The sequence below is a fragment of the Pinus tabuliformis genome, chromosome 6 (assembly GCF_031772625.1).
Source record: "Pinus tabuliformis cultivar Carrire ecotype Pingquan chromosome 6, CPIR1, whole genome shotgun sequence".
Classification (NCBI taxonomy): domain Eukaryota; kingdom Viridiplantae; phylum Streptophyta; class Pinopsida; order Pinales; family Pinaceae; genus Pinus; species Pinus tabuliformis.
Window position 1 is genome coordinate 285320555 of NC_142292.1, and position 12587 is coordinate 285333141.

At 40.3% G+C, this 12587-nt stretch overlaps 1 pseudogene; it reads right to left on the bottom strand.

The window, feature by feature from the left end:
- Positions 1-2447: 2447 nt before the first annotated feature.
- On the bottom strand, positions 2448-2924 carry LOC149258462 (wall-associated receptor kinase-like 14 pseudogene; annotated as a pseudogene).
- Positions 2925-12587: the final 9663 nt, after the last annotated feature.

Sequence of the window (12587 nt, forward strand, 5' to 3'; positions counted from 1 at the left end):
GGTGTTGCTCTGTGTTCCATCCTTTGATCTAGGTCCTTCATGTGATGATGCATGTGCTCAATAGAGTGGAGGAGATATGCCTGATACTCAAACCTATCCAACATGATTCTTCCATTAGGGATGGAATTTGATGGGAAAATTTCCCATCATGGGGTGATATTCCCATCAAATACAGTTGAACATTTCATAAAACTGTCAAGATCCTTCCTTGAAAGTATAAAACTAGGTTGGAGGTGTGAAAATAGTCAAATTTGACAAGTGGGTCTATTTTGAAATTCTAACCCTACTACCAAGTAGGAATTTCATGTGCCAATATTAATCCAATGTGTGCATATATTGATTGAAATGACACATGTATTCCCAGTGTCTGGTACCCAAACTTCCATTTCAACAAGTACCTCTGTGTCTAAGAGTTGATGCTTGTGAGAGGTTATTTCTCACTAAGCACGAGCAAGTCCATCCTGGATGGGGCCCAAAGTGAGCTCGCAAAATCGAGCAACAGTTTCCTCCAAACAATATTTCCCCAGTTGGCCCATTCCTGATAGTATGTTTTTCCCATGTAGACGTGGGCACGTTGATGGGGCATCGAGTAGAGTCCATAAAGGAGAGGAAGGCAGAGGGCCAAAAGAGGGGAGTTGTGAACCTCAAAATCCTAAGAGGGGTCCATGCGGTGGGAAAATGGAAGAGAGAAACAAGACAGCAAGGATGGCAATGACCAAGAAAAGAGACCAACAATTGCTAGAGAGCGAAGGTGGAGAGCCTTCTAAGAAGAAGTAAGGGGTAGATACAAGGCCAACAAGTGAAAGTGACAAAGGGGGGAGAAGGCCCAAAAAAATGGACTACAAATAGGATTATAAGCCACTAAAATAGGATAATAACGAAAACATTCTAACCAAACCAAAGTGAAAAGTAAAGGAGGGATAGAAAAGAACCATGGAGCGAATGAAGAGACCTAACGCCAAGATGAGTTGCCTAGCTAGGAATAATCTAGAAGTGCCACTACCAAAGGAATTATTAGTCCCTGCCTGGGACTCTTAGCGATCGATTGTGCGTTGACGGCGTATTAATCTCCTGTTTGACCAAAAATATTGATGTGCATCACAACTTTAACCAAATTTTTCATATTAGAAAATAATATAAAATTTATTATGTAATTTTTTATTGGACAACAAAGTTGAGGGTCTTATTGCGAGCTTCGCAGCTTTCAAGACATTATGTTCAGGGTAAAAATAAGATATCCAAAGTTTTCAGAGATGAAAAGTTTTTGTTATCCAAAGTTTCCTCATATTGCCGAGCTAAACATTTTATCAAAAGCACAACTTAGTTTGTCCTAAGTTTTTGGTACCTGTTCTCCGTGTCCTGCATGCAGTGTCCTGCATCCTGCAAGTGCCAAATGTTTGCATATGAAAAGGCGTCCACGGTGGTCTACAAATGCCTTGTCCGGAGTCTGGAGTAAGTTCAGAGCAGAGAGTGTCGAGCAGATAATTCTCCGGAGTAAGTTCAGAGCAGAGAGTGTGGAGCAGCTAGTTTGAGGAGCAGAGAGCGTCGAGCGGAGCTTCACCTTTACAACTTGTAAGTTCCATTTTACAATGACTTAATATTACTTTCCACTATTACAGCAGTTCCACCATTACAGTAGTTGTTTTTGTTCATGCCATTTCTTTGGTTTGGCTTCGGCTCACAATACTACCCTTCCATTACAGACGAACAACCTCTTTGCCTATGAACAGAAGCTCAAATTCTTACGGCTTCGGTCCTATGCTCTGCAACTCTTTCAACATTTACTGCTTTCTTTCGACCTTCATGATTCTGCTGCCCTCTGATCGGTGTCATGGTGCACACAGGCTTCTTTTCCGGTCGGACTTTTGATTGGTGAGGTATTTTTGACGTACTATCCTTGAATTGTTAAACCTATCTGTTTTCACTGTGACGTCAATATGATGTTTAGGGTTTATGTTACAGGAATGGAAACTTGTGGTCGCTCCCATTCCAAAATGTGTACATGCATCTCGCTCAGATCTTCCTTTCTTTACATTGCTCAGGTTCTGCACACAGTGAAAGGTATGTTCAAATTTCAACAATTTAATGATCTAGAATAAAAATAGAGCAAAAAAATATATTTATAGTTTTTATTTCCTGTATACCTGCAAAAGATTGACACGGGATAAACTACTTTGTTATCGAAGAAGTGTTTGTTATCGAAGAAGTGTTACAGAGTATGCTGAGAAATGTTTCTTGTTCTACCTCGGATGCAGGTCAGCTGGGAAAGAGCAGATCATGAGCTTTGAGAAACTGTTGTGGTAGCCAATACCCATATTTTGTGCAAATTCTCTTTTAAGTCTAGCGTAATCCCACCATTTTCTTAGCCTTGTCGTTTGTTGCCTGGCGCAGTAGAACCACACCTCATTGCCAAACACCTGTGTTGCCAATGACAGGAGTCTTTGCCGCTACTTGATCCAAGTAGGTGTGGATGGGCCCCTCTCATGCTGTAGGTGTTGAGCAAGAGTTCTGTTGGGCATGTACTCGTAGAAGAGTATGGGCTCTCCATTCTCAAGACAGTAGCCCATCAGACACACCAGGTTTGGATGTTCCACAGATGACAGAAGCTTTATTTTGTTCATCATCTGTTCGATTCCATGGGTGTCGATATGTCTGATCATTTTTACGGCCACGGGACAGTCGCCTTTGAGTTTCCCGGCATAGACCGTTCCAAACGCGCCATTTCCCAATCTTTCTTCTTCGGAGAAGCCCTTTGTGGCCTTCTCCAGCTCCTTGTATGTGAAAATTGGGATTCTGAAGGATCCACCGTTGGCCGAGAAGAGTTTCTTTCGGCTTCTCCTCCTTTCCTTTGCCAGAGCCTTCTTCTTGAAGAAACAGTATAGCAGGACTATCACCACCACCAATGTCACCCTGCAATTAACCATAGCTCCGTGGAACGGTAAAAAAAATGAGACTTGCATGCAAGAGGCTAACAAATATAATTAAGATCGAAGCTCTGTAATGGATATTTTCCTTACCTCCGAGGTAATCAAGCTCAAAATCGAGAGACTCCAAGTAGTCACGTAGTCACGTGGCATCCTCCATGTCTTGCATGGTTGTTTTGGGGAACTGAATAGTAAGGCGCGTGGCCTTCATGTGGGGTCCACATTACTTTTGTCACTTACAATCTCTGCATGGCTTACAAGTGCCTCACCGTGAATCCAAGGGCGATTACCCCAAGCTTATGGAACGAAATTCAAGCCAAGAAGGCAGCATTAACATAAAACACTGCATTCCCTTAAATTAGTTGTGGTGTAGCTATAATGGTTAGTAAATGTAAACAACAATAAAATGTTACTATAAAAATGGTTAAATAGTAAATCAAGAAAGGGCTTATTATTACTACTTGGTAAAATATCTATGACCTTTAGAGCGGATCAAAAGACGAGAAAGCCTTATTATAAATTGAGTCATAATGTCATGAAGTATTGTATTTTTATGTGGTTGTTATTTCTTTATGGTGTGCAATCCCAAATGATACCAAGATCCTTGTCAACAGTGACGCTGACCTTCAAGTAGGCACTGTTGATTCAAGCCCACCAGGAATAGAACAAGCATATACATGCAAAAGATTGACACGGGATAAACTAGTTACTCTATTAACGAATCGAGTTATTCTCTTCTTCAGATAGTTGGGATCTCCCAGTGAACCTCTTTGCCTCTAAAGCACGCCACTCTCCACTTCACTCTGCAACGAGACCCCTCATGCACGCCTGAAACACGAAACTTACTCACCCACCAACAACCATAGTTTCACATCACCGCCTAGCGGGATCAAGGGTTCAATGGAGAAAGCCAGGTTCTAGCTAGGTGTGGTCAGCTTCCTGGTCTATTGGTTGTCATATTTCATCTGCTAGTTGTCTGCCCAACACCCAAGTAATCATGGTTAATCTTATACTCCTAATTTTGCATGGCCAAAATGCAGTCAGAGGAAATCTCTATGGTTAAAATACAACCTGAGCACCTCTAGAAATCAGGAAAAAAACCAAATCAATATGCAAATGGTTTCGCAGTTGATTCTGTCATGCGAATTAAAGCCGAATGCCACGTACAAATGCGAGGTCTGGGAATATGCAAATGGTTTGACATTTTGATTCAATCATGGGAATTAGAGTCAATTACCACTTACAAATACGAGCTCTTGAGGATGCCACCTGGTTTCTGGTCAGAACAACTTGTAAAAATTACACGGAAAATAGAAAATAGTGAATAGCGGTGCCAACACGTCAGAACTTCCGTGCAAATGTCATTTACATTTGCCTTTTTTTATTATATTGTCCTTATGGCTGCAAGAGCATCCAGAACAGAGAATGAAGATGCCATTGATGCGGCAATTGTTGGGATGCTTGCAGATCCTAAGGAGGCAAGTATTTTTTTTATGTCATCATATTAAATTTTAGTCGATAAGCAGGCCTATGCTTATTTTACTGATTTGTATCTTTTGTTGTGGGTTTTAATATCCATGGATGTAAAAGGCGCATGCAGGCATTCAAGAGGTCCATTTTCTTCCTTTTAATCCAACTGACAAGAGGATAGCTCTCACTTATATTGACAATGAAGGGAAAATGCATCGAGTTAGTAAAGGTGCTCCAGAGCAGGTATTGTTCTTTGGATGTTTGACCTTCTTCATTAGGCTTGGTAATGGGCTGTATTGTTTATAAAGTGCTTCAAAACTTATTTGTACACATTCTATTAAAACTGAAATGACCAAATACTTTCTGCTAGATTCTTAACCTTGCACATAATAAGCCAGAAATTGAGCGGCGAGTTCATACAGTTATTGACAAGTTTGCTGAACGAGGACTTCACTCTCTTGCAGTTGCATATCAGGATAATAATATGGCTTCTTTTGCTTTATCCGTGGGTTGAATCTTACCAGTACGTTCTTCTTGTTGATTATGTATATCTTTATAGCTATCTCAAAATGTTAGCAGGAAGTTCCAGAGGCAGGAAGGAGAGTCCAGGAGGGCCCTGGCATTTTATTGGATTGATGCCTCTTTTTGATCCCCCACGCCATGACAGTGCTGAAACAATCAGAAGGGCTCTTAATCTTGGTGTAAATGTCAAAATGATCACAGGTATGGTGAGGTTATGGTGTCATCAGTTTCACTATTGTTTTTGTAATGCAGCGAGCCGACATTTAACTATTTACTTGCAAATGTTCATCGAGAGATCAATTAGCTATTGCCAAGGAGACAGGTCGCCGACTGGGCATGGGTACAAACATGTATCCATCATCCTCTTTACTAGGTCAGGACAAAGATGAATCAATTGCAGCTTTGCCAGTTGATGAACTGATAGAGAAGGCTGATGGTTTTGCTAGTGTTTTCCCTGGTGAGCAACAATTATCTTTTACTTCTGTGTTTTTTCTTGGGAGTCCCACTCAATTCTTTATATTTCCAACTCCCTTCTCTCTTGGTTATGGAACTTTATGCTTCATTGTTTATATTATAACTATTATTTTGCAGGTGGAAATGTTTATCTCAGATACTTTTATTTTTTCATTTCCTTAATTAGCGTTTGATTCCATATCCTTCCTGATTTTGACTGGTCATTGCAGAGCATAAGTACGAGATTGTTAAACGATTGCAGGCTAGAAAGCACATATGTGGAATGACTGGCGATAGTGTTAATGATGCGCCTGCGCTAAAGAAGGCAGACATAGGAATTGTTGTTGCTGATGCAACTGATGCAGCAAGAAGTGCTTCTGACATAGTCCAGTCAAGAAACTGGCCCCGTAGCTATTTTGTTACTATGTAATATTTGCATCCACTGTGAAATGATTTACGGCTGAGATTACCTGCCTGCCTTGAGCGACTTATATGAATTACTAGTTTTAAGGTTTAAAGATCGAGAATGTTTATTTGTGGTTGAGCATTATTGGAAGGGCTGAAAGGGCTGAATTTGATCACTTTGTATCTCCAAACCCTGTTCCTAAATGATTTTGTGCATTTCTGTTTAGCATCTTCATTCAAATAAAGCTTCTTTAAGTTCATAATGGTTCTTGTGATACCTGGACACATGGATGCAAATGGTCACTGCTCTGCAGCATGTAGCCATAGCTATTTTGTTACTATGTAATATTTGCATCCACTTTGAAATGATTTACAGCTGAGAGTACCTGCCTGCCTTAAGCGACTTATATGAATTACTAGTTTTAAGGTTTAAAGATCGATTTATATGAATTATTGGTTTTAATATATAAAGATATTTTTCAGTCTAGGCAATTAATTTTTCAGTCAAGATTGAACAGAATGTTTATTTGTGGTTGAGCATTATTGAAAGGGCTAAATTCAATCACTTTGTATCTCCAAACCCTGTTCCTAAATGATTCTGTGCATTTCTGTTTAGCATCTTCATTCAAATAAAGCTTCTTTAAGTTCATAATGGTTTCGTTTATGTTGTTTGAACATGGCAGGAGCCCCCCCACCTCCAACATAGGCGAAAAAAGCATACATATAGCCCTTTCAATCTTGCTTGGTATCACGGGCATTGAATGCCCAAGCGTTAGGAAGCAAAGTGAAGTAATAAAAGGATTGAATGACAGTCCATTTATTCCTTGACCTCTGCCTCCCATCCTCTCCAGACTTGGGACAATTTCTGTCATGCCAACTTTTCCAAGTTCTGCAATTCAGTCCAGCTCCTGCTTGATGCAATCCATTTGCTGTTAGCTAACTTGCAATGTGCCTGCAGACCCCGGCAGGGACTATCGCCACGGCAGTGGCTCCTTGTCTAATGATAGAGAGTGTGGTTGTCTTGCATGTAGAGGTATTTGAACACAAAAGCTACACCACCCCCGAAAATCTTGCAAGGGAAAGGCGACTACAAGGCAAGTGCAAGCTTCTGAGTCTTTTGATCATTTCCTTCGACATTGTAGTTCCAAGCAGCAAAAGGAGAACTTTCTATGCTAGAATTACAGCAATTCGATGAAGACTTCCAATCATTCTGTGAACAAGGCTCTAAAGGATGGGAAAGAAAGGACCCCAATTGGAGTTGAGGCAAGCCAATCCCTATGAGGCAAACTCGTATCTCTGGCAACCAGCGTCGACGAATTTATGCGCATTTTGGACTAAAGTATGGGGATCCATAAACAATGTTAACGTGTGCTGGTACTTTTCACGAGTGAAACTCCAACGGACAATCTAAATGCTTAGATGGAAATCAAGGTGAGAGTGCACTGAACTGTGTATCGAATTAATGGTCTTCGTTATAGGTTGTGTGGCAACATCTTGGGATTGCATAAGTCATAAACATTATCTACAGGGGTGTGTTGCCACGTGCCCTTGTCTCTTGGCCAAGTGGGACGGTGGCATCTCCCTGGCCCCCTTGTCCTCGGAAAACACCCCATCCAAGAAAATTAAAATTCATGTTAAAGGAGAAATAATTTTCAAATTAACATGCATACTAAGTAAGAAAGGTTAAACATGAATTAAATTATCTCCATTGAGAAAATTTATGTTATGTTATCTTCACTATACACATAGAGACAATATATAATAATAATAAATATTTTAAAAATAATAATTAAATAGTAAGTTAGACTAAATATTTAAAAATTAATAATTAAATAACCGGTTAGATTAAAATGAAGAGAAGTACATAAAAAATGGGTATAAGTGAAAATGTATGTATGTTTATTGAAAGTATTGATATGGACATATTTCTATTAGAAACAATTATCTAAATTTTTAAATTATTTTTTGTTTGACACACTAATTATTTATCAACTAAATATAATGGTAATATGATGTGACAAACTTAATTACATGGGTGTCAATAGGTGTGGACATGCTCATTCATGCATACCCTTAATTTGTCACTTTGCAAGACATGATAACCTCATCACATTTAAGGTTTGATAAGGTGAGGATTTCCCCATGATATGTGGGGAAAACAATGGGGAGGATTACTAATTCATCCCTAGCCATAGTTAAAATCAAGTTTTGTTTATGGAGCTTCAAGGCATTGGTACGAAACCCAAACTACAATGAGTTGATTTTGGATGCCAATTATGAGGCGACAGACACAAGGTTCCAATTCAATTTTTTATGGTTGGTCATGGGGGAAGTTGAGAAGAATGTATTTATTGGTTCGAATGGAAACTATTTCATTTATTTACTGGCTAGAAGTTTGTGGAAACCTAATCTGTTTCCAGTGGAGGATAGGGATAGTTCTAACTATTGGTCAGCTATGGGAAGATTCTTTGTTCTATCTCCAGGTATCTAATTTTTCTCACTTTTGGTTTATTTTTTTGTTGTTCTAGTTTATGCTCCTAGTTTGGTGTGAGGTAAAAAGGTTGCTTCATGGTCATTGTATTCAAGCATGGAGTTTACTTTGGTTTGGGTGGGTTCCAATGGAGGATTTCATCTTCATTCAGCTTCTCCTCCTCTATGTGTTCGTCCTTTTTGTCTAGAGTTAGGATTAACTTGGTCTTTATCTATTTTCTATCAATATTATCCGAGGGGACCATGGCTCATAATGCTATTAGGGTAGGGGTAGAAGGAAGAGGAAAACTAGTGTTGGGGCAAGATAACTTGGGAGGTAGATAAATGTTATTATGGAAAAATCTTTGAAGCATCAAAACAAGAAATGGAGGAGCTAGAGAGAGGTGTAAAGGCCAAAAACAAAAGGTTAATCGATGCCCAAGTCCTAAAGGAAACAAAGTGCCAGATAACGAAGTTGGTCTACTCTCACACACGTGAAACCAAATTCTTCAAAATAGTTGAAATGTAACACACCCCAGCCTAATCCCACCACAAACATAGGTTAGAAGGAGGTGGTCACTATGATGACCCAACATCCAAGGTAATGTTAATGGAAATCGGGTCTAAAAATTTCTCTCTTTTTCAACTTTCTCAAAACTTCATATGAATGACTTCATCGTGTTCATCTCATCGAGATGATTCTAGCAATATAAATTTTGTCCCAATTTGACCTCTAGATCGAAATATATTGTAGGTTTTAACCATGTACAGAAATTACCTGCATACGAATTCTTAAACAAAGAAAATAAACAATGCGAGAGCATAACCCATAAAACACATATGCACAGAGATTTTTCCCTGGATCCCAAAACCGGGACTACCAGCTTGATTTTTCATTATGTTCCTTTCAATGTTACAATACATATTTATACATGCCGAAGCATCCAATACCATGGACCGAAAACCATCGCGTCCAATACCATGGACCGAAAACCATCGCGTCCAAAAAACATGTGCGAAAATCATGCACAAAACCATAGGTGGGTCCGCCCAACCTAACATATGGTCCAAAACCAAAATTTTCCGGGGCGCTGCCCCGGACCCCATAAAGTGGGGTTACGGGTGCCCTTCAAACCCCCTATTAACTACGTGGAAAGAATATAACACAACCCAACAATCTCCCACTTGTTGTTTTCTTTCCACAGGAGAGCTTAGTCATTTTTTCAGCCCTGAGATTCCCATTGCTTCTCTACACCAAGAGAACTTCTCAGAGCTCACAGATTTTGTCAATGCATCTGCAGTATTCTTCAAAGTGTCCACCTTTACCAGCAACACCTTTCTGTCTTCTATCATATCCCTCACAAAGTGATACTAAACATCAATGTGCTTTGTCTTTGAATGATAAGCAGGGTTCTTTGCCAAGAAAATTGCACTTTGGCTGTCACAGTCTATTCTTATAGCTCCCTGTACTAACCCCATACTTGAACACAATCTCTGCAACCAAACTGCTTCCTTGCTTGCATGAGTGGCTGCCATGTATTCTGCCTTTGTAGTTGATAGTGCCACTACAGATTGTTTCTTACTCATCCAACTGACTGCACCTCCAAATAGGTTAAACACATACCCACTTGTAGATCTTCTCTGATCCAGATCTCCAACCCAGTCTGCATCAACAAAGCCATGAATATCTAACACTCTGTCCAATCCTGGTCTTCCTTGGTAGCACAAACCATAATCACTAGTGCCACGCAAATACCTGAAAACCCGCTTCACTGCTGTCCAGTGCTCCTTCCCAGGTTTTGACATAAACCTGCTCAATACTCCCACTGCATGTGCAATGTCTGGTCTAGTACAGACCATTGCATACATCAGGCTACCCACTGCACTTGCATATGGAACACGGGACATGTCCTCTTCCTCTTCTTGTGTCTTGGGACACTGTTCAGCAGATAACCTCACACCTACAGGAATAGGAACCTTCACCGGTTTACTATCCTGCATATTAAACCTCTAGAGTATTGTCTCGACATACTTCCTCTAGTTTAACCAGAGCTTCCTCTTTGACCGATCTCTTTTAATTTCCATGCCCAAAATATAGTTTGCAGCACCAAGATCTTTCATGTCGAATTTGGAGGACAATTGGGTCTTCAAATCCTGGATAATTTCTTTGTCATTTCCAACCAGCAACATATCATCCACATACAAGACCAGATAAATAATACGGTCACCAATTAATTTAAAATACACACAATGATCTGCTTTGCATCTAGTGAAGCCAAGTCCCCGTATAAATGTATCAAATTTCTGATACCACATCCTTGGTGACTATTTTAACCCATACAGAGACTTCTTTAACTTGCATACCAGTTCTTTCTTACCCTTCACCGCAAAGCCTTCAGGTTGCTTCATGTAGATTTCCTCTTCCAAATCCCCGTGAAGAAATGTTGTCTTCACATCCATCTGTTCTACCTCAAAATCAAAAGCAGCAGCAACAGATAAAAGTAATCTAATAGAAGTTACCTTGGCAACAAGAGAAAAAATATCACCAAAATCAATTCCCGACACCTGGGAATAACCTTTTTCTACCAACCGAGCTTTGTATTTCTCCACCTTTCCTTCTGCATTTGTCTTCTTCTTGAACACCCATTTGCTGCCAATGGGTTTCCTTCCAGTCGGCAACTCCACCAGATCCCAAGCCTCATTTTTGTGCAAAGATGCCATTTCATCGACCATGGCCTCTTTCCAGAGTTTTCCATCCTCTGAATCCACTGCTTCCTTCACAGTTCTGGGATCATTATCAGTAACAGACAAAGCAAAATTTGAACTGAAAGCAGATGGACTATACCTTTCTGGATGCCTTCTTTCTCGAAATGATCTTCTCACAGCCGGAGTTTGTGGCTCTTCATCTTCTGATTCCTCCTCTGCTGCAGAGTCTGATTCTTCCTCCTTTGGCTCAAACTCTATCTTCTCAGGTTCCTTTGGTTGGACTTCATGTTGAATAACATCTTTTACCTCTCTGAACAACACATCTCGGCTGTACACAACCTTCCGTGTGACTGGGTTCCAAAGCTTATAACCCTTTAAACCATCCTTATACCCAATAAAGATGCACTTTTCAGATTTACTATCCAACTTGGTTCGTTTCTCCTTTGGAACATGTACATATGCATCACATCCAAATACCCTTAGATGTGAAAGAGAGGGTTTCTTACCAGTCCATACTTCTTATGGAGTCTTATCCTCCAACGCTGATGAAGGTGATCTGTTGATCAGGTAATATGCAGTATCCACCGCCTCTGCCCAGAATTCCTGTCCTAACCCGGCACCACTGAGCATGCTTCTTGCCCTTTCCATCAACGTCTTGTTCATTCTTTCTGCGACTCCATTTTGCTGAGGTGTATATGGAGTAGTCTTCTGCCATGCTATACCGCACTTCTTACAAAATTCTTCAAATTCCTTGCTGCAAAATTCTCCACCATTATCTGTCCTCAGCACCTTTATCTTCTTCTCTGCCTGATTTTCCACCAGAGCCTTAAATTCTTTAAACCTGTCAAAGACTTCAGATTTCTTCTTAAGAAAATATATCCATGTATTCCTTGAGAAGTCATATATGAATGATACATAGTACACAGACTTACCCAGTGATGGAACCTTCACAGGTCCAAACACATCACTGTGCACAAGCTCTAATATCTGTTTCGTCCTCTTACCACCAGAGGGGAAACTCACCCGATTCTGCTTCCCATATACACAATTTTCATAGAAATCAAAATCCAGAGAGCTATTATTCATACCTTCTACCATACATTTACCATGAAGTATTCGAAGGCCCTTCTCTCCAATATTTCCAAGCCTTTGATGCCACAACATGGTCTTCTCTCCAGAGACCACTAGATTCTCTACTCCATTTTCAGGAACCATAGAACTATTGCACCCATCAACAACAGTGCTACCTTGCAACTTGTACAGAGTTCCAATCCGAACTCCCCGCATTAATATCAGTGCTCCTCGAACCATCTTGCGGGTATGTTTCTCGAACACCATCTTTACACCTGCATCATCCAACTTGCTTACAGAAATCAGATTTCTGGCCAATGCAGGAATATGTAGAACACCCGGAAGTGTTCTAACCCTTCCACCTTGCAACTTCAACTTTACTTTTCCCCGACCAATGATTCTAGCCTTCCTATCATCTCCTAAGAAGACATCACCACCATCGTATTTCTCATACTCGCAGAACCACTCTCTATGGGGAGTGAAGTGAAAGGATGCACCTGAGTCAATCAACCATGCCTCATGATCTACATGTGTACTTGAAGAAGCCAAGTACACATCCCCACCTTC